The following is a 23,282-nucleotide window of genomic DNA, read 5'->3' as shown; positions in this document are numbered from 1 at the left end:
GAAGATGGGGAATGGGCCAAACAAGCATTTAGCTGGCTGGGAAGTTACTGCTTCTCCTTCTGCCTGGAACATGTATTTATTTCTCCTGAAATGCACATGTGTGGAGGCACAAATCCAAACTCTTGTGTTCTTCCTCCCTGAGGTCATAACCACACCAGGCATCACATCCTTGGAATTACTGCATTTTTCAAAAACATTCTTACAGGCAAAAAAATGCCAGTTAAGTTTTTGGGCTTGGATTTTTTTAAGCACCAACGAGAATAACAAGACTGAACACAGTGATGTGGCCAGACTATTGCCTGGCAGTAATCTCAGTGTGAGAGAAGTCTCCCTGGCTCTCTGGGAACCACCCTGAGGTTTGTTTGCATCGGGCTTGTAATTCTGTACGAGTGCCCCAAGCCCTGCACTTCTCAAGAAATTGCCACTGATAATTGCTGATTTATGCTCATAGACTTGGAGGAGCAGGTTCAGTAGGCAAGGAAGATTCACTGTACGTTTCCTGCTTAGGGTATTATTATCTTTAAGACATAAAAATAAAAGGAGGACATGATTGGATTACAATCAGCCACCATGCATATCATTCTCTATCTCTTTTACCTCATGCTGTTTTCCAAGACTTTGCAGCGTATGAACAGCCCCTCAAGGTCATTAGGGTAAGCTGTGGTAGAAATTGGATGCTTAAAGTGTTACACTTCAACTTGAATTGCAGTTTGGGAGGTGGAATATGAAGATTCCTAAAGAAAATACACTGCAGAACTGGGGCTTTAAATACTAATTACCATCCACAGTAAAAAAAATGTAGCAAGTTACAAGTGAGAGATAAGGTATTTTATGAAAAGTCTGAATTCACACAGATTTGTCTTAGGATGATGATTTGGGAGGAAGAGAGATTTTAGTAATGCCATTAAATGCAATCCCTAAAGCAATGCATCAGAGTAGAGTAACAATCTGTACACACGTACCACCTCTCTGTGTCCTAACACAACTGAAGTCAAAAAAGAAAATTAAATTCAGCTTAGTCAGGATCCTGGACATGACACAGTAAAGCTGTCGCTTGCAGGTATGTTTTCTGAAGAGAAACAGCAGAAAAACTTTAAATATATGGACTCCATTTACTCTTAATCCCCTTGCATTCACAAAATGAGTCTAAGTCTGCCAGAACCAGGAAGATGCTCCATGTAGCCTAAATCTGGACCTGAAGCAAGCAGGATGTTCCTACCCATTACAGCCATCACCCCTGAAAACTTCCCAATTCACTGATTGTATTTGTAGCTCTGGGAACAAGAAAGGGACAAACAACAATAGGCAGCTTGGCTGGAGAAAAATTACCCGTGATAAAAGACAACAGGTGATCACTCTAGTGGTCCAAGCTGTCTTGACCACTTCTATCCCATTGTTCAAAACCACTGGAAGATTTTTTATGGAGGAAAGGAAGCTGTTATCCAAGTCCTTGAAAGGTCAAGGTAAGCCAGTGGAAGGTATTTGGTGAAATAATCAGAAAGAATGGGAAATAAAAATATCAAGGTGGGGAAAAGTGAGAGCCATTTTCACTGGAGCGTTCACTTTTCCACTTAACACCACTAGAATTTAGCAATGTAAAATCACTGATTTCTTAAAAGCTGTCCACAGCTTGAGTGGCACATTAAACACAACAGTGGTTTCTTGCATGGTCTGTGACATCACAGTCACCCAGAGCTGAGGTGTCAGAGAGCTCAGGTGCTGCTTTTTTCCACTTACAGGCACAGGCACTGCACACACTGGATCCAAAGGGGTCAGGTAAGAGACACTTCCCAAAAGCTGAAAAGAAAGAACCACTTCCACACACTTGACACCTAAATAACCTCGGGGTCAAGCAATCCATCTCATCTGGATTCAAGGACACTGGTTTAGAATGAAGCTTTCTACAGTTGTCATATTCTACTTATAAAGAAAGGAGCTTGTGAAGTTAGATTTGTCTGAGATATAAGTTAAGAGTTGAATACAAAATCAAAACTATTCATTTTTTTTTACTTTCCTTTTGTTGTGTAAGGCTACCAGAGCATCACCAATGCTGAAAATGTGATTCATGTCAGTATATGTCACTATAGATTCAGAAATTAATATTTAAGCATAAAAGTTAAAGACCACAACCTAAATCACAAATTCAAAGTGATTTTAAATTGGTATTTCAATTAAAACTATTTCATTTGAATAATCATTCTGATATTGTCCTAATAAGAAGCAGCAGAACTGATCTGACATTTTTTCTCATTTTCAGACTGCAGGAAACTGATATTTCTGCTTTTTCAGATTGGAATTTTGTTCTGAAACAGAAGTTCCAATAAAAAAGAAGCTCTTACTCCTGAATAGGCTGGCTTCATTTTTCCTTGGGTAAGGGAAATGATACAATTACTGTGTTTGTTCTCCTTTTCCAAAGAACATTCCTGACATCAGGGGTACAGCATTTCCCAGCCACCCTCAGGACTTCACCCTGACACAGGAGAACCCTGAGCTGACTCCATTAGCACAGCCCTGGAAAAAGTACTCATTAAACTTCACAAGACAAATATGGGCAGTGGAATTTCACAAAAAGATCTCACCCATCCCCAGGCACGAAACAGACCAGAAATACCAATAATGTAAGAACAGACACTGAGAATAAGGCTTCACTTGTGTGTAAATATGCCAATCTTGTCTTTAAGATGCCCAGTGTAAATACAGAACTCAAGCTATGCAGGTCATTGGTGTTTTTCTGGGAAGCTGACTCACTTTGGTGTCAACATTTCCAGAAAAGACCCTGACTCTACCTCAATAAATTACCACTCTGTGTGAAGACATACATCCCATCAGTTCCACAAAAAGGTAATTTCATTAAAGAACACACTGAAAGACTAATTTAAATGATGAAGAATTTCCTATTAGTTATAACCCACTGGAAACATGTACTAGGTTGTTCTTTTTCTGGAGATTATTTATTTAGTTAATTATTTGATGGCTGAATTTTCACTACCATCCATTATGTGGTATAGTCCTTTGTGGTAAGCCTGCAATAGGTTATTTACAGTCAGAAAAGAACTCTCAGCCCTGAAATTTCAGAAAGCTATCTTGATCCTTTAATCCAGCTGACTTCTCAATGTTGTGAAGTTCTCCTTAGCAGATGGACTCTGATAAAACTCTCATAGATTTTATTTATCCTTTCCTGCAGGGGAAAAGGTCACCCAAACAAGACCCTCCACTTCATCCTCAAGACACACAGAGGAGAAAAGGAGGAGGTTCTGTTATCCCAGGGAATGCAATGCCAAATCCCAGAGGGGCAGCTTTCCTTACAAGACACGTGACCAATCACTGTCCTTACCCTTCCACTGTCACACAAAGCAAATAATGAGGTTTTGAGTAGTGCTATCTATTTCACATGTAAAATAAATCACTGTTCAGGACCATAGAGCAACCTGAGACATGAGGAGTGAGTCTCTAAAGAGTAACCAGGAAATCAGCCTCCAGAAGGAAACATGCTTGTAAGACTGAAAACAAACCTTGGGCATCATTTCTGCCTATACTACATCAACTATAAGAGCTATGCCTGTGCAGAGAGCTGCCTACAAGTGCAGCAGTTTAATCATCTGATAAAAACCACAGGTCAAAACACGCCTGGTTAAGTAAAGTGGGGCAAAATAGCCAATATCCTTCACCCATTTCCTTTGGTCAGTGCCAAATACAAACCAGCAGAAGAGCTGTAACATCCACATGCCACTTCCTTCCTCCCAGGTTTCACTGTCATCTCCCCTGACCACACAAAAAGCCACCACATTATGTACATACATCATTTCAGACCTATCTTTGGAAATAAACTAGAACTCAGTTGATCAGTTTGCTCCTCACAAACACCATAATTAGGCTAAGACATATTTCCTGGCTCTGACAGATGATGTGCATGGCATGTCTGAAAGGAAGAGCTACGAAACAATCATGGCCACATACTGCAAAAAGTACCTCAGAGGAAAACGACATTGACAGCTACCAAATAAAAATGATACAGGCCTGATTTGTCTCTCAGCTGGAAACATTTTGGGAGGAGTGGATTTTTAACTAGAATCTCCATTTTTGGTGAACAGAAAGGGAGAAATGGCAATATAACACCAGTTCATGAGGACAACGTACCAAAAGCTGCTGGTGCAAAGCTGTCATACAGGAAAAGAAACAAACAAACAAAACCAAGAGAAAGAAACAATCCCTTCCCCTAGATGATGTACTAAGATTGTGGCAGGTTTGAAGTTCCCTTATAAGATTTACAAAATAAAGTCTTTTCAGGGTAATTTGCCCACTGCATGCCATACTTCCATAAAGGAATAGTCTCTTTGTTCATATGGGTTTGGAATGCAGACAGTATTTCTTCCATACTTTGGGATTATGAAAACAAAAGGGTCAATGTATTAGTTTTGTGGAATAATTAATAGATGCTTCCTAGGTATGTTTGTCATATTGGAAATATGTACTGCCCAGCTGTCCCTACCTTTCAAGGCAGGGACATGTCTCTGGGTAAATGCTGATTACTCCACAGGAAAATGTACATACTAATGTGTGTTGAGACAAGGGCTTAAATGGATTATGGACTTCAGGACAACAGTCTCGTATTGACTTCTCTGTAACACAAATCCCTGCTCCTCTCCTGACAGATTTATCCTCTGGTGTTCACAGCACTGGTCCTGCTTTCTCTTGAGTGGAGCTAGTAAGTCAATACACTGATCTGTTTGAAAAAATTAAGTAGCATTAGCAGGAATAATTTGGAAAGGAAAAATTCTTCCTGACAGCACTCCAGTAACCAAGTGATGTGAACGACAAAGGGCAAAACCTTCCAAAGAAAAGCTGTGCATGCACAAGATGTCACTCTGCAGAACACCCACTCACCCTTTTTATTTAAGAAGCTCAAAGAAGTTACTGGTTATTGATGTACCAAGACCATTTCCATTATATTCAGAAATCAAACAAAAATCAGGCCTAAAACACCAATCCTTCCAGACTGCAGGCTGCCATTCTCACCCTCTTGCTTCCAAACACATTTATTCTCAGCTAAACATTAAATTATTGGTATTTCAGTACAAAGCCAAGCCACAACACATAAAGCTACAAGCAGTGAGCTGAAAGCCTTTTCTCTGCTCTTGTAAGATTAGAAAACATTGTTGCATGCCATTTCAAGCCATTTCCCAGAAAAAGGGTTGTGATGTTGTCCATCAGATCCATTCTCTTCTACAATTTTTTCCTTTCATACAACTGCTAAATCTCTTAGTGTGTTTTTTGGCAGTACTTTTTGTTCTGTTTTGTTTTGTAACACACATTCCATCTGTCATCTGTAGGTTACACTTTGTTGAGAGGGTAGACTTGTACAACTTTCACAGGCATAAGAGCATTGGCCTTAGCTCCCTTGAAAGCCTCAGCAAATGAGCTAAGCCCCAGGGTCTTTCAAGAAGACGTGGTCTTAAACAATTAAAATCTACATTAACAGACGTATTTAAGTATGTGCTAGAATTATTAAAATCACCTTGCCTCCTATTTGAAGTTCAGTGGCCGCTTGGCCATTTCTTACTATTCATGACCTGTACATCCTTGAGGCAATTCCCTCCAGAAGTGGGAATCACCCTGGTGCCACTCACAACTATGCTAGAGCAAGGTGAAGTATCCAGCCAGGATAATTTTCCTTCTAAGAAAATTGCCCCTGCTCACCTGGAGGAGTGATTTCTGGTGGATGCAGTCCCAGTGCAGGTATGTGGGCAAGGTGCTCACCAGAGGGAAACACCCCAGCCTTGTGCCAGGTGCTGGCTGAGGCCACCAGCACATGCAGAGTGTCACACCAGCTGTGGGGACCATCCCCAGCAATGAAATGGCTCAGCTCTGTAGTAAAAATGTGGCAAACCCCGGCACAAGGAAGAAATGAGGATGTCTGGTTCCAGATCAGGAGGCTGAAGGATAGCTTTATTAAAACTACACTATATTACATTAATATACTATTTAAAGAGATACTATTCTATTCTACATACTTACTTCCTACTTACCTATCTAACTAACTTAACAAACTCGTGACTGACTGCTGAGAGCCCGAGCCACAGCTGGACTCCACTGGTCACTGAACCCAAACAACCTTCACCAGAATCCAACCCAGCAATCATTACAGGTAAACAATCTCCACACCACATTCCTCATGGGGAAAACAAAGGAGCAGAGATAAAGATTGTTTCCTCTTCTGCTCTCTGTGCTTCTCCTGAGACAGAATTTTGTCTCTGTGTCCAGAGAATGTGAATGTCACACAGCTCCACTTCTAGGGATGATTAATGGCTGGGTGACCACTGCAATTGTGAGACACTGACCAATACTGAATAAGTCTGTAAGAGAAGCATTTGCCATAACAAAAATGGGACAAGGGCACAAGCAGACTCAACCTGGGAAGGCAGAGAGTCCAGCAATCTGACAGAAAAATATAGTCATTGCTTCCTTCTCTTGGTAGGAAAATAATATTCTTTTTAAATATGCCTCGGAACTGCTGCTTTAAAATCCTCAAATAATCATAGTTAAAATGTTCCTCTGCAAGGATGTGACATTGAGAAAGCCAAAATTGCTCTTGGACAGGTTAGGAGAAAAGAAAAAAAAATAAAAGAAAGACAAAAAAAAAAAGAGTGAGATAAATTGCCAAAAGAGGAACTTAGCTTCTCAGAGGAAATACAAATCTATCCAAAAAACCCATTTTTACTGGAGAGTGGGAAAGGTAAGCACAGAATGAAACAACCCCAGAGGAAAACTGTCCCTCACCTTGCAACCTGCACATAGTACAGATAGAAATACAGCCCTGGAAACACTGAGATACTTGGTTTTGCCATTAAGAAAAATCTTACTGACCATTTTTAGACAGTCTATAGACATAAGAAGGGCTCATAATGCTGGTTATCTTCATAATACTCACAAACTTTATTAGATATAAGCATTTGACCAAAATCGGGAAGACAAAACCCAGCGGAGCCAGGCAGTAACTCACAAGAGAGGACAGTAGCTGTATGTCAGCAATGCCAGAGTCCCAAGCATAGCCCACCTGACTTACACCAAAGAAAAACATTTGGCACTGCCAACCAGACTTGAATTTAGGATTTATGCAGTTCTAGAGTGAATGTGAAGGAAAAGGAAAGTGTAAGGAAGTCTCCCAAACCACTCATACCCTGTATAAAACTGAATGGTAAATCATCAACCTTCAGCTCAAGGAAAAAGCATCCAAACTTATTCTCCTTTCATCTTTCATGTGTTCACATCACAGAGACACATTTACAAAGCCAAGTTTGTAAATTGGCCAGGAACATCCTTCTTGGCCTCTTAAGGCTGGGCCAGAGAAGGACACCTTGACCTCAGCACACCACTTGTGATTACAGTGCTTCAACAGAGGCCAGCCTGACCAGCTGATCCTGTCAAGGGACTGACACTCCTGCCATGCCCATATTCACCTCAAATCACATTGACTTGACTTCAGGAGCAATGGTTTGCACTTTCAGAGCCTGGAAAATTATACATACATTCTGAATTCTTAGAAATTCCCCCCCGCAATCTGAAGGCACAATAGCCCATGCTTGTTCACATAAGCAAACCCTCACTTGCACAGCTTGCCCAAAGGAATAAAGGGAGCTTTATGAGAGAAGAAGGCAGACACAAGACTTAGATCATGCACAGCCCCAGCTGAGACAGCTTTTAATTTCTCAATTGTCACAAGAGTGAAAAGAAACATCCCTTTCATACAGACAAGAAGCAGAAGGTTACAAACTGCTCTGTTATACAGCTACAATCAACACACATCAGAAGTGTGAAGCAGAGTGGCACTGCTCATAACAATTAGCCCAATGGTGATTGCAAATACTGAGATTGCCAGAAACAGCAACAATAGTGAGTCAGAGCTGCCTCTGCTGTGCATTGGCAGCTGGTGCTCCCAGTGCAAATCAGAAAACACAAAGACACTCTCTGAACTTTTAGCTGTGTGTGACAGTCACTCCTTCCTCCTTCACGGCTTTTACCTACCCAGGGCTGTGCATTGCTGGCTTGTCACATCCATGGACCACCAGGCTCTGCTCTAACACAGGAAGGATATCCAGGTACTTGATGCTATCTGAATCCACCACAGTGCAAGTCTGAATCCCACCAGGGTGGATATAAAAGTGCAAGAACTGTTTATAAGTGTGATGTGACTGCCATGGGACAGACAAAGGAAACACACCATGAATTCAATCCTGCCACTCTTCCCAGTGCCAGCACTAAACACATGATTCACTGGGGATAAGGATAACCTTCAGGCCTCTTTTAATCCCTCTCCCAGGCTTCTGCCTGCTAAAGAGGAAAATTCTCCCTTGCTGGGAGATTATATTAGGGGGAAGATCCCCTCTGCTCTCTTCCCTTGCCCCTTGAACACCAGCAGGACAGAAAGGAAGGCTGAGGCACAAATCAAGAAACCTTTGATCTGGTATTTCACTCCATTTTGTACATTTCTCTTGTTTTACAGTTACATTTCAGTTCTCTAAATTGATGAATAGTCCCATACTAAAGCCTGGATTTGCAGAAACACTGAGTGACCACAGCTTGGGTCAGTTATTTGAAAACAATAATTTTGACAGCCTTGTCAAAACATTGCAGCCCACTTCCAAATTTCATTAATGAGCTAGGCCTGCAGGGTTGTTTTTTTTTTTTTTTTTGCTTTGCACTCTTCTTCAGAATTCCTCTTTTTCTTCTTACTCTCTCCACAAGGAAGGTTCCTTACTGGAAAGAGGTTTGAAAGTCAAGACCTCACACCAAGTCCTGAACTTGAATGTGCAAGTGAACCTGGAGATATTTGACCTCTGACACTTTGCAGAATGCCATAAAAGTGGTTACCTGGAAACAGACGGTGTTGCCAGGAGTGCTGCTCCATTTGCTACCTTTCATTTCTTGTATCCTTCAGACTCAACATCAAATTTTTCATTTCTTTCCTGTCCTTCTACTTTGCCACATTAGCAGAGCACTGGGGAACTGGCTGAGGCCACCAGCATGTACAGTGTCAGACCAAGGTCAGCATTTCAAAGCCAGATGGGCACTTAGTGCAACCACTGGTTTCAGAGAGGCCAGGATGGCTTGCTAGCTGGTTCAACATGTTTTACACCCTTTCTTTAAGCATCCAGACACCAGAGAGTGCCCAATGCTGGGAATCTGATTCACTGCTGCTGATTTGAGAGAACGGAACAATGACAACCTCGTGAGAAGATTTTGGTTTTTTGTCTTCTGTTTATGTGCTTTCCAGAAAGGGAAGACTCTTGCATTCTCAGGCAGTACAAGGCTAATGACTGCTACTGTCTTGCATTATTCAACAGGAAGTACACAATTAGATTCCTATGTTCAATTTGGTGTTCACATTAGCATCAGGTTATCATAAAATATAATTATGTGAAGTTGTAAATATGTGCTCATCTTTTCTTTGCTGAAAACCAAGGGCGATACTTGCATTTCTGAAGAAAGGTCACAGCTCTCTAAGCAAGCACAGCAAAACTTCTGCTTGAGCAAGTTCCCAGGGCATGTTCCCACGTGGGGGAGCTGAAAAACTACCTGTATCCCCTGAAACAGAAAAACTGCAACAGGCTTCCTTTGGGCATTGAGGAGCAGCAGAGCAGCACAGAATGCAACAACGCTGTAACAATCCAAGTATTGTCCAGCCAGGGGTGTGGGGACAAGATGAGGAAGGAATCTTTGCCCCTTACAGACCATGCTGGGCCAGAGACAGGCCCAGTGCCTTGTCACCCAGCTCCTCTCAGTGAGCCTTGTCAGCTCACAGTGGAGCTGTGGAGGGCAGGTTGTCCACCCGTGAAATGGGTGACACGGTGGCACCGCCCGTGTTTGAAAACACAGCGAGTCTGACCTGCAGAGGAGAGCGAGGTCTCAGCAGCTCAACACAGGGCTGAGTGTCACGGTCCTGTCCAGCAGCCTCCCTGCCCTCCCCTGTCCCTCGGGCTGCCTCTCCTGCGTGCATCCTCGGGGATGATGCAGCAGCATCTGCCTCCCCCTCGTGGCACACGCAAAGAGCATCCCGGTGGCACGGCTCCCTGGGCAGCCTGTCCTCTGCCAAAGGCCGCCTGATCGTACCAGCACTGCTGGAAACTGGGCAGACTGCACAAACCTGTGCTTGCAAGAGTACAGCTCCCCGTGGCTCACAGCCTGTGTGGTGTGGTGCCCTGGAGAAGGGCTGTGGAGTTGCCACACTTGCAATGACGATGCTTTAACACAGCACTGGCCTCTGTTAATGGCATCCTATAGGTCTAATTCATTAAAATAATTTGACATGCCTTTATTATAAGGCTTCTAGTCCAGAATAAATAAAAGAGAACTTCGGATTAAAAGAGTAGAGCTTCAGGGAGCAAGGCTCTGCACAGAGAAATCCCACCAGAAGCCCAGCAAGAAACCTTCCTGGTTTTCTCAGAGCACTTGGGCAGTGACCATGGACCCAGCCATCAGTGCAGAGGGAATTGCTCATCATTCCAGGCTTCACATCAGAACACCCTGCAAAGCCTGCAGGAAGCTGCTGATTGCTATGAAACCATTGGGACTTTGTCAATTTGTAGCAATGCTTTCTGCTTATCGAGCACAGAAACAAGACAGGGAAAGAGAGGACTGGAGATGTGCAATGCCCTCCAATGCCATTGCTGGGAAATAACTCTACACAGGAATTGTTAGAGGGACTACTGCTGGATGGAGATAGCTGATTAACCAAAGGTCTGTGGGTTGGAGTCTCCTTTTCCCTCAGATCTCCTTTCCAAGGTATTCTATCTGCCCACTTACTGGATTTAAAATGAATGGGGTTTTTTAACCTGTAACTACCCTGTACTGCTGGCACTCTGCTTCTCCAGATCCATAGAGCTGCTTTCATGGCAGCCTGACAACATCCTCGCTCCTGTAGCAATGTTATCATAAGTCAAAGAAAGCATTTTTAAGTTACCTCCATATTTTCCAACACCTAGGCGGTGATTTATAAGGAGATCCAGAAATTAAGTCACTCTAAGGACCTCCCAGTTAAAGGCTTCAGAAAAGAAAGTTTCAGAAATACATTTTCTCTTTCAGTGAGGAAATGACCACTGCTACAGAGAAACCTAGGAGAATCACATTACACCTGTCCTTGCATTCTTTTATTTACAGATCTACTTGTAACATGAAGGCACACATGTTCCCAAGGGTTTGTGATTTTCATGTAGGTGATGTCCCTTAAAGAGACAAAGACACCTTCTCCAAAAGACATCCAAAATAAAATCTGAAAGGAACATATATTTTATTGCAAATGCACTTCCTTTTAAGCACACAATAGCTAAAGGCCCCCTAGAAGAAATCTGCATTTCATCTAGTCTGTCAGACAACTTTTCTAATGCAAGAACATGATTCTGTATCTGGGAACAAACCACTTCCATTTTTTATTTGATAACTTCCTTCTGCCTTTAACCAGTATGAAAATTAAGCATAGGAGTAACTACAGTCACACAAAATTACCCTCATAATTACTAACACATAGGCAGAGGAACCAATCCATTGTTTATTAAAATCAAAGCAAAGAAGTCTGTATTCATTTCAGTGGAATCAGAACAGTTGAGGTGTCATATTTGGACAGCAAGTCTCAAAATTACAAAAGAAAAAAGCCTGCTGCTGATTTTTTGTCAGTTCTCAAATGATCTCCAAAATTAGTCTATGGACAACAAATCAGAATGGATATTATGCAAGTTTCCTTTTTAGCTTCTTTTACAGAAGAGGTTGAAATCTCCTTTCTAGTACATTCACCACAGACAGAAGATTCACTGGTGCTGGGGTTGCAGGGACCTCTGAGACCTGGAAAATCTTAGCTCAGGGATCCAATAAATCCTAGGGAGGGTCTTGAGGTTTATATCAATTTGTCCAACTTGCTATCACATGCCAGGAGTAGAAAGGAAAACATCTGAAATAGAAGCACTGTTCCTTGGGATTCAGAAAACCTCTGCCCACCTCCATGACTGGGAGATGTGGGTGAATGAGCACAGGCAGTAAGAGGATGTAAGCAAGGCACTTCCCTCTCCATATCCATCATTTTCACAGCCTGTCCCCACCAATGTGTCACTCTGCTGGTTCCACTCCATCAGAGCTTGTAAACACCTGCTCAGGAGAGGCTGCCCTCCCAAGAATGAGCAACAAAGCCCCTGAAGGGCATCTCCCATCACCAGCCAGGCTGCCAAAGCCACACCCAACCACGGCATTTAACTGCTTTTCCCCTGCACAGCAGTAGCTGGGACCAACGAGATGCATCTCCTGCTTTCCTTCATTTTGAGGACAAAAGTTTGGTGGGAATGAAGTCTTAGCAAAACCTAGCACAAAATCCTGCCCCTAATGAGGCAATGGGAGTTTTGCCATCAGCCTGCACTGGAGAGCTGCCAGGATCTCATTTTCACTGCCTCAATCCAAGCACAGCGGAGGCAGTGGGAGCCCTCCTGCTTATTCCAGTCTGTACACCCCGAGGTCCCTAACAATTTGCTTTCTATTAAATGCCTGGTAGTGGCATGTTTGAGTTCAGTTCTGAGCAGCACACCATAAATTGCAGAACTCCTATTCCAAGGCTATTTAAAGAATGTTCTCTGATTTTCTTTATTGTTGCAATTTTCAGAAGAGAGCCCAATAAACACTATATTTAAAATTCATATTTGCTTTTCGCAATAGGAAAAACTGACAAACAATAACAGTTTTTCAGCATCTTTGCTTAAAACAAATGAGAGCAATTTTTTCTCTTTTCATCCAGGTCACTACAATACATTAAACTTATTTTATTGGTTGAGTCAAATTCTAGAAAGGTTTTATTATTTAGAATGTTTTCAAAATTTCTCAGGATTTTAATACTTAATATAGTCCAAATATTCTCTTTGTGACCTGTACTACTCTGTTGCTGCCTTCAGTATAAGTTTACTAACCATTTTATAACTCAGACACTGGGCATTTATAGATTCTGCAAGCTTAATGCACCAAAGTCCTGATTCAGAAAATCTCTAAATAAACAGCTTCAAGCAAACTCTTCTGTTTTAACTGTAGATTTGAAGAGTTCTTATAGATAACATTATTTTCTTACTTAGCACTTTGAGATGAAATCTTACTCTAGATATCAAAGAATCTTCTGAGAAAACTACAGTAAGTGCCATTTTTCACCTCACAGTGTTGGTTTCCGAGTGAAAACTGAAGAAGTTGAGATAATAGTTAGGCAAAAGCCTGTTGACACCTGTAGTGCTGCCTAGAGAAGCACTAACAGGAAGAAACACCAGTTGTATTTAAAGCAGTTCTATGATTAAATATGCAAAGCAGACATTCTCATCAATTCAGTAATGAACAGCAAAATGGATGATAAGAGAGCATAGACACCAGCCCATTTTTCTATTACTGCAGCTTTTCTTTTTAAAACAGATAGAACAGACCAACTGATTAAAATCCCTTTAATTTCCTCTTCTTTTAATGTCAATTAAACTTCTCTAACATGAAGGGAACATAGGGAAAGGCACAAAGCAACAATGCAATACTAATTACCTAGCAAGGGAACAAGATGATAATGATTAACCATGAAATTTTTTATCTAGAATAAAAGGATTTTGAACGAAGGAGACTTTTGATTGGCCTCTGTGTGTGTAGCTTATTGATACAGACTGAAGGAACCCTGCCCCAGCCACACTGGGTGCAGAGATGCTGTTGTGGCACTGTTGCACAATTCTAGCTTTTTACAAAACAGAATTCCTATTTTCTGGTTGGTTGTGCATTTGATCTGCATAATCACCCCACAGCTATGCAAAGCTCCATGCTCTGAGCAGCTGACAGCAACATTTAATCCAAGGTCAGTGATTTCCTTTAATTCTTTTAATTTTTTTTCCAATCAGCCATACACTCAGCATGGTTCTCTGCTCTCCCTGCTGGAACTGATACATTTCCCCAGCTCACTTAAAACAAAATCTAAATACCCCAATACAGCCCTGGGTGAATACTCCTCAGTAAACGACCCAAACTCTCCAAAAGGTCCACAGAAGCAGATGTGCACAGAAAGGAAGATGATTTCATCCAAACTGTTGGCCATGGTTATCCTTCCTGCCTTGTCTACAGCACTCCCCATTTACAGGCTTTACAGCTGGTTCAGAGGAATGAGGGCCAGGCTGCTGGAGGCTGTGGAGCTTAGGAAAAGGGAACCCTCCGAGGTTTCCCTCTAAAATGCTCCTGAATGCAGCAAAGCATTGGAGTGGCTGCTGTTCTAGAATTTCTGCTTCTCAAACTCACAGAGTTCTCCCTTGAGAGCCATTCTCCTCCCACAGCAGCCAGGAGCCTCCCCAAAGCAAACTGAAAACGTCTCGTTGCACCTTCCCCATTGCTGTCCTGTTGTACCCACTCTGCCACTGGCAGGGTTCCTCCACGGGAGGTGACAGCAGAGGGCACCTAGAGGGAGGTAAATGTAGTTCCCAGCTCTGTTACCTCCTATTTGGGTTCCCATTTGGAGTCCCAAACACAGCCAGAGATGGGTGCTGTGAGAAGCAGCTTCTCCCTTGTGCTCCACATAGAAATCATCAGGCCCCTGTGGAGGGGCACCATGCTGGGACAGGCAGAAGGACAGAGTTTTCTCTCTTGGAGTTCATTCAAACCAGGATACACTTATTATTTCCTCAACAGGAAGCCCTTCCAGTTATCATTACAACAATGAATGTCTCCTGGGATACATAGCTTCCTTTATAATAATTCACCCATGAAAAGGCAAGAAAACCACAGTGGAGAAGGCACTGAGCTCTTTTCTATTTTTGTTTCGGCCTCAGTGACTAGGAATTCATTTCATGTTTTAGGAGTCATTAGGAGCCTAAAGACTGTGGCAGCTTGTAAAAAATTGGCCAATTAAAACTGAGCTGCAGTGACGTTACTGGTGAGGCTGAGTAAAGGTGGCCCTGCATGAGAATGAGCGAGTGCCCTCACAGGCTGAGCCATGCAGGAAGCAGGAGGAGACAAACCAAGGTGCCCCTTGCAGTCCCAGCCCGTGGGGCAGTGCCCCCAGGCTGTCCCAGTACCCCCACACCACGATCCCTGTCCTGGGTGCTGCTTCAGCACCCACAGAGCAGCAAAAGCACCTTCAGCTAAGACAGGGAGCTGAAGTGGCCTGACACCACCTTACTTCTTTCTCCCAAATCCAAAGCTAGAGACAGAACAACCATGGATATCATAAAACAACTCAAAATCTACCTAAATTTTCAGTGCTGCTGCAGAGTCAATAGTGTTGACCAGCCAATACACCTCCTAGGAGAAACAAGCCAAGAGTCTAGGGAAACACGTGGTTCCAGATGAAAATTTTTTAAATGCCTTCAGAGCTGTTTCCCCACTCTGTCCCTGCAATAAACTCTAGATTTCTCAACTTGTAAGAGAAAATCCAATCCTTTTTCAAACTCTGAATAACTGAGCCCATCTCCAATACATAACAAATACTGTCTCACTCAACTCTTCTAACCACACCTTGCAGCACAGGCACTTTGAAGAGGGAGCCCCATGAAGAACTAAAGGAGCAGGATGTAAAACAGAACTATTTTATGTGAGGCAGTAGTTTCACATACACTTTAAGCTGGCTTAAGCTAGGACAGACACCACAAGAGGCAGTCCTGCCCTCCCCTACGATTCCAGAGGTTTGTTCTCAGCTCCACTCCTCCACCCGTGCTGACAAGTATCTGTGTGGCCATGTGGGGAAGTGGATCAGGAAACTTATCTGAATGAAAACAATAAAGTTCACTAAAGAGGGCAATTATGGGAAGGGGAAAAGTAGCCAGGGGCATAGGGTGGCTTGAACTGGCGATCTTGGCAGTAACATCTGCTTGTACTGGCTCAAAGTGTGTGTGAAACTTCACTCCTATGATTGAGACAATTAATGGCATAGTTACAGAAATAACGCCCCTGACTGCTCCCCCTAAGAATCAGTGCAAACACAGATATTCCCTGACAGCAGCTCTCAAACAGACAGGTTCCTGAATGGTGCAACCCCTGTGGGGAATTCAGGGCTGGAAAATGATGACAAGGAAGGGACCATGTCATGGGCTCAGTAGAAAACTGAGATGGAGGAGACAGATGAGCTTTGTCTCTATGTGGATATGTAGGTCTGGGTTCAATACCTGCAGCTGGGTGGGCAGGAAAGTCTCTCCTGTGTCCCAAAAGTAGGAACTCTTGTGGTGGTTGCAGCCTCTGTGCTCCAGCAAGACTCTTCCACAGCACTGAGCCAGGGGTCTGTGCAAATGAAAGATCTGCTTCCAACCAAGGCCTGGGCAGAGATAACGAGGCTTTGATGTCACAATTGGATCCTTGCAAACATGTTCCATCCACGCCAGAGGGCTGCTATGCACAAAACCAATCTGACTATCACCACAGGCAGCCACCCCAAGAGCCTGGGCTATGTCCAAATGGCCATCAGGAATCTCCATGGGTGTGTGCTGCAGAAAGTGTTTCTTGTCTTAATTGATGCATTAAGGTTCATTTCTCAAACAGGGCAGACCAGGCAGGAACCAAAATACTGAGTTTTCCAATGCCAGTAGAGAAGAGAATGCACACTGCTAAAAACAACCTCCACAGAGCTGGCCCAAGGAGATAGGGCAAGGAGGGAAACTTGGTTTTTTGCTGATTTCTCATCATTTTCTCTTGTTTAGCAAAACCAGTATTGAGTTTTGTACTGTTACTATGCCTTCCCTTCAAATTTCACATTACCATATTTCCAGAAGTCATGGTTCAGATTTCAGAACATGAATATGTCAGATTGAAACAATTTAGAAAAGACCTCTATCTGAACCCATGCACCTTGGATGTGAAGACTAATTTTTAAAGAAATGAAACTACAGGCCAGAGCTTTCTGGGACTTTATGCAGCTCAAACAAACACAAGGCAGTGGTGGAAAAAATAGAGATGGAAGAGGAAAATTCCTTGAGCACAATGTTTAAGTTTTAGGAGCATCAGTGGTGTGATGATGCTGTAAATAATATAATAGGGTTTCTTTAATGCAACTTCTGACCTATCTGAAATTGAAACAAAACAGTCCAATTTATTCCCCTGTTATTTACTTTAGAAAACTCAGAACATATGAATGCAAATAGTACCAGCAAAATTGGCAGAGTGAACAGCTTAGTTAACCCAGCTTCATTTATCTTTTAATTAATTCCAAAGAAAAAGTCATTGATTGATGGTTTTCATTTCATTTTACTCTTTTACTGTAAAGCATAAAAAAAATTCCTTGATACATATGTAAATATACCCATTTACCTAGCATATTGTAATAATATTCAAATTAATAGTAAAGATTATAAGAAAAGAAAGATAGCCTAGTGCCTGGAAAACCTTATGCTTTGTTTTTGACAGAGTTAAACCAGTAATAACAATCTGTATTGTTTGTTATTTGCTTGACTATTTTGAATATTATCAAAGACCTAACAGTAAGCCTAAGAAAAGAGAGGCAAAAACATGACCTGAATACACCCTACATTTAAAAATGCAGATAAACAACTGGAAATTCACAGGTGTTTGTCTGAAGGAATGAACAAAATAAAATACACTGGTGCAAAGCACAACAGAGTTTATATTTAAAAAAAAATTAAAGTTAGAAAAATCAGTCTTTTTTGGGGGAGACTGGCTACAGCCTACAGTTTTTTTGTTTGTTTATTTGTTTGGGGTTTTTTTGCCATTATTTCTTAGACTAAGAGATTAAATTACTGGTTTTGATGATCAAGACAATAAGAATTCTAGTAAAGACAGAGGTTTTCTCTGACCCAAATCCTAGACAGTAACAATGACAAATGGGCACTTTGGAATGTCTCTGAGTAAGCAGCTTTATTCATGTTCCTCATTTAGGAGTCTCCACATCATCAAGGCCATTCACAGCTCCTGGCATTAAGTGACACCTGTCTCAGCAGAGGAGATGAAGATTGAGGAGGTCCAGCACTGAACAGTCCACACTGTCCTTTTGGGCTGACTTTGCTGTTCCAGAGCCAAGGCACTGACAGCATCAGCAGCACCATTACTGTGCCACACTCTGTGATTAAATAAAGGAGAATTTAATTATCCAGCCTGGCCCTCGTCATACAGAGAAAAGAAGGGGGAGGAAATGCAGGAGAGAATGAGATTTTTTGAATCATGTGACTCCTGAAATCTTCATAATTAAACTTATTTCCCCAAATCAAATCTGTTTTGCCCATGACAGCAACGGTTGAGTGATCCATCATTGTCTTTATCTAGATCCACAAGACTTTTTTTAATATCTTCTCTGCCCTGTTCACCTGAGGAGGGGAGTGACAGATCAGCTTTATTGGACAGCTGGTGCCCAGCCAGAGTCAGCCCACAACTCCAGGTGAGAAGACAAACTTTGGAATCCAGCAGGATCTCTAATGAGCTATTGGCTCCCTGGGTGACCAGAACACCAGTGGGGGAAAAAAGAACAAAAAGCCAGGAACCTCAGAGAAACACGGAAAAACCAGGAGTGAAAAGCCAAAAAAAAAAAGTCATATGGAGCTCTGAAATCATCTGTCCCACACAAAAAGAACTATTTCCCATGGACACCTTGTAACAGCTTTAATGCAGTTGGAGATTATTGGCACCACAGTAATAACATCTACCTACACTGCTATCCTTCATTCCCAATGTCCTAAAGCAGCTTCATTTATTTCAGAATTTTCACAGAAATAAGAATAGATCCAAGCCTGCTGCAATCAATGGAAATACTTCCAAGAGCACAAGAGGGCTGTGAATCAGGCTCATGTTTCACAGCAGGCACAAGCCTCTGCTTTACCAGATTCAGGAATACACTTTCTGACTGACTTATAAAACAGACCTCCAGAGCAAACTGGAACTCTCCTAAATTACAGACAATGAAAACTCAGCAAATATAAAGAAGCTGTTCTGTTCCAGGGTGCCACTGAGGAAGGGAAATCACCAGCACAGAGTACACCTGTGGCTCTGTCCTGTGCCCCTAGGGACACTGTGCAGGACACAGCTTTCACACCCTGGGGCTGCCCGGGAGGCACAGGTGGGATGTGACCACGGGCACCTGCAGCCCCATGGAATCATCTGTGTTGGAAAACACTGTGGCAGCAGCTCCCTGACCACAGAGAGCAGGCACAGCTTTCCCAGGCATTGTCCTGAGGAAGGCTGTGAGAAGATCAGAGAATAGAATAATAAAAAATTCTTATCCCCACTTGCTACACCTGTTGTTGTGAACACGTAGAGATTTGTTTACCAAAAGGTAATTTCTTAATTAGCCCATGGTGATGGTGTTTGGATTCCAAGAGCAATTGGGTCCACCTCTATTGTGACTGTCTGTAAGAGCAATAAGTTTCTTAATAGATATAGTATAATAAAGTGATCAGCCTTCTGAGAAGCTTAGAGTAAATACTAATTATTACCCAGCTAAAAGCCTGCGGTGACAAAACTCCTCCAAGATCTTTGAGTCCAACCTTAACCCAGCACCACCATGTTCCCTGGTGCCACATCCACAAGCCTTCTGAACTTCCAGGGATGGGGATTTCACCACTCCCCTGGGCATCCTATTTCAATGCCTGACCTCCCTATCAGTGAAGAAACTTTTCCAAAGGCTGATCTGGAGTAAAAAGCCTGGTGTCAGGGCTTCCCTGAGCTGTGCAAACACAACAGCTCTGAGGTAAGAACTCATGTTAAACAGTTAAACTGTGCATAATAGTGGAAAGAATCACTTACCAAACTCTGGAATGAATGAGGATTGAATGCTTAGAGATGTAAAAGGATTTCCCTCAGAATTTATTCTTACCACAAATTGGCTGCCACCCCAAATATTGTTCACTGCAGAGTAACTTCCTGCTTTGTTTACAATTGAGAAAAAAAATAACCACAAACAAACAAAAAGCAAACCCCAACACCAACAAAATCAACAGACTCTTTTTGGTACATTATAGACATAAACTTGCCCTGGGAAAACAATTCTCATGCTTCTGAAGTTTGCACAACTATAGGCATTTTCACTGGTTTTCTCTATCTTATGGATTATTTATATTTTACATTTAAACATACTAGGCTTCCAACACAAGAAACACAAGAATGAACACAGCTCTTGTTTCCAAAGAAAGGGGGTTTACAAAACCAGCACCCCAGCTGTCATTTTGGGTGCTGTCTTTTTTATTTCATAATTACACTGTAAAAATACTTCTCCTGGACTTAAATTACTGCTTTCAGGCTCTCCTGTATGTAGAGCTGAAGAACATAATCTCTTATTAGTATGCAGACATGTCCAATGCTTTTAAGAGAGAGATCCCTCTCATAAATTGAATTACAGCAAAATGTTTACCCAAAACAAACACACGGTATATTTTAGCTATCAACATCCTTGTACTTACCTAAGGAAAACAATCCTTTAAAACATCAGTAATAAGCTCAATGCCTCACTGTGCAGTGACCTTATTTCCTTCCAGTCAATACAATCAACATGGGATTCTGTGTGCAAGAATAATGCAAGGTGGGGAAGCATTTGAGCTCCAAATTTGTATGTTGGGACAGCAATCCTTTAATTTGTTGGAAATAATTCTGTGTACAACTGTGTTTTGCTTCTCAGTACTCAAAAATTGTATGGCACTTTCTTAGACTCCATACTCCTGGATATAAGACAAGGATAGAGTCATTGCCTTCTCCAAAGTGCAGATAAAGTTACAGGGAAGAAAAAATGCTGTGAAAAAAAAGGAAGTCTTTCCACAGCCTCAGTGCCAAAGCTGAGGTAATAAAGCTAATAGTAATTATTATGTACAGACTCTTCCAGAGGAGTATGGTTTTAACTTTCCCTCATAAGTTGCCTTACAAAAGAAATATTTATTTGCTTATGTCAGCAATAAGGAAATACCAGCCTGAAGGTACCCACTGGGTGAGAAGAGTCACAGCCTTTGTGGACTGACACAATATTGCTGAATGATTTTGGGCTACTTTAAAGAGGAGCCAGTTGGGGCTGAATTAAATGTGTGCAGAACAAAAAACTAAACTTGGCAGTTGAGGCTTGATGGCATCTATAGACCACTAGGGACTTTTAGATCTCTTTGGTTTTTACACATCACCATTTCTGTAAAATAATCTTTAAAGTTTTCAAGAGCAAATGAGCCTTTTAGGACACACTGAAAAGCCTTTGTGCATTCTGGAATCTGAATGCACAGTGAAGAGCAAGGAGCTAGATGGAAACAGCAAGGAGGTAGAGAAATTAAGGGATCTCACCCTTTTTGCACTCCAGAAACAAATTCTATCACACACAGCTCTTCTGAGTTCCCTGCTGCTCTGTGTGTTGTCTTCCTCCAAGCTTAGGCAGACACATGGCTTGTCCAGAGAGGTTCCCATCTCCACTCATGAGAATTCCCCCAGCACAAAAGGTAGTGTTGAACATTCATCCACATCAGTGAAACTCCACTGATTTCAGATGATTGGAGGAATTTGCTCATACAACAATTTCACACCCAAGATCTATAAATAGTCTGCCTGGGTGTCCTGATTAATGGTAGGCACCATCTGATCTTAATGAAGAGTGAATCTGTTAGGTCTGTGTAAGGTTTACCTCCTTCCCTGGTTTGACATATGCACCATATGGTTCATTTTCCAACTGGGAATCCTGCTCTATAAACCCACAGCAGCTCTCCCAGGTGAAATCCTCTGCTCACAATTCTATGATATAACACAGCTAAATTACTTACATGATCAAACACTGAATATGGAGAAAGCTTCTCATTTTTTTTCAGGTATGCATGACCTATTTTATCTATTTCACATTACCTTTTTTCAGCAGGCATTTGAACCTGTTAACTTGCTCACCAATGTCCATAAACAGAAGAAGAAGCTCTCCTCCTTCCTAAATACTAAAACACAGGTAAACAAGCTCAGGATTGAATTTAGTCTTTATAGACTTTTGTATTGCAAAGTTCTCATTGCTGATTAGATGGAAACAAGTCTATTAATCATCCCTGGCATTTTTCTTTCTGCATACAGGGACTAATCTCTATCCATTGACTTTACAGTACCGAAATCAAATGGAAGTTAGATTTCTAGATTTCTAAATCACTCCTCCTCTCACCTACCAAATAAATCACATCTGTGTAGTGTGAACACACTCAATGTTTCTTTAGTAACTGAACTTAAAAAGCAAATTATTTTCAAAGGGATCCAAATTGCTGAAGAAGCTGTCCAGTGATAAAAAATGACACCAGCATCCCAAACATGTGTCCAGCCTGATATTTGGTTAGTGCTGCTCAGTGTTTGAAATTTGAAACATTAACACAATTTCTGAACTTGAAAAAGTTTACAAAATACCAAAACTCTCTTAGCTCCCCCTGTTAAAACTGTGCATTTCTCTATAGATACACATATGAAAGAATGAACCCTTTAACATATTTCAGCATTGTGGATTCTACACATTGGAAGGAGAAATGGGAACATTGCTCCCACCCCTTCACAAACAGTGAAATGTTAAACCTTGAGGTGAATTTGTCAAACAGGCTGGAAGGGGTTAGAACTTGACTAGAACCTTCTTGACTATTATATAGATATTTAGAACACTTAAGGACCTCCTATCTCAGGTGACAGAGACAAATTATCTGTGCACCCCCCTCCCCTGTCTAGCATGGAAGCAGAGTGACTGCAGCCAGCATTTGCCAGCTGAACCGTGTTATTTTGCATTACTGAGGGGTTTTGTGTTCAAATGATAAACTGTGCTCAGTGACATTTTCTGTCACAGTCTTCTGCACTAAACTGAGCTCTGAAGAAATCAGCTCAGCAGTACCATTTGGAAGAGGAAAGTTGTACAGAGAACGAAGACACAAATTGCAGCTGAAAAGCTTTTATCTCTAAGTACCTGTCTGTATCTGCAAAGCTGCAGAAAAGTTGACCAAGAGCTGCTGGAGCTCTCTCAGCAGCTGCCTCAAAAGAGGAGGAGCCAGGGTGCCTCACCTATAAACCACAGTGTAATGGGGTGTGGAAATGAGGGGGAACTGAGGGAGAAGGAAAAATATTTAGTTCTCCCTTTTGTACCAACTCCCTTCACTACCTGTATCTTCATCATGTGTGCTTTTCTAACCACTTTTCAGTGATATTCCCTAATTACACTCATGAAATGAACTCAAAGACAGTCAGAAATCTGCAAAGCAAATAGACTGTGTGCAGCACACGGGGTGAAGGGAATAGGCTCAGCTCACACTATTCAAACACAAAAACAGGCATTTCCAACAGCTCTACCACTGCCAGGCTGCAGCACAGCAAGGTTTTTGAGTTAAATCATTGCATAATAT

General features: G+C 41.9%; 3 long non-coding RNA genes across 6 annotated transcripts in view; 2 read left to right on the top strand and 1 right to left on the bottom strand.

Moving 5' to 3' along the window:
* LOC128796373 (uncharacterized) overlaps positions 1–16,245 on the bottom strand; it is a 194,047-nt gene extending 177,802 nt beyond the window's left edge. For all 4 annotated transcript variants that reach the window (XR_008433786.1, XR_008433783.1, XR_008433785.1 and 1 more), the window contains exon 1: positions 16,137–16,245. This is a non-coding gene — a long non-coding RNA (uncharacterized LOC128796373). The remainder of the gene's footprint in view (positions 1–16,136) is intronic.
* On the top strand, positions 2,185–3,411 carry LOC128796374 (uncharacterized). The gene is made up of 3 exons (XR_008433787.1): positions 2,185–2,370; positions 2,769–2,841; positions 3,185–3,411. It is a non-coding gene; the product is annotated as an uncharacterized LOC128796374 (long non-coding RNA).
* A 107-nt stretch (positions 16,246–16,352) lies between the features above and the next one.
* LOC128796307 (uncharacterized) lies at positions 16,353–18,068 on the top strand. Its single transcript, XR_008433773.1, has 2 exons — positions 16,353–16,444; positions 17,857–18,068. It is a non-coding gene; the product is annotated as an uncharacterized LOC128796307 (long non-coding RNA).
* The last annotated feature ends 5,214 nt before the right edge of the window (positions 18,069–23,282 follow it).

Source organism: Vidua chalybeata, chromosome 16 (assembly GCF_026979565.1).
Source record: "Vidua chalybeata isolate OUT-0048 chromosome 16, bVidCha1 merged haplotype, whole genome shotgun sequence".
NCBI lineage: Eukaryota > Metazoa > Chordata > Aves > Passeriformes > Viduidae > Vidua > Vidua chalybeata.
The sequence above is the reverse complement of the archived record's forward strand: the minus strand, read 5'-3'. Positions and strand labels throughout refer to the sequence as shown.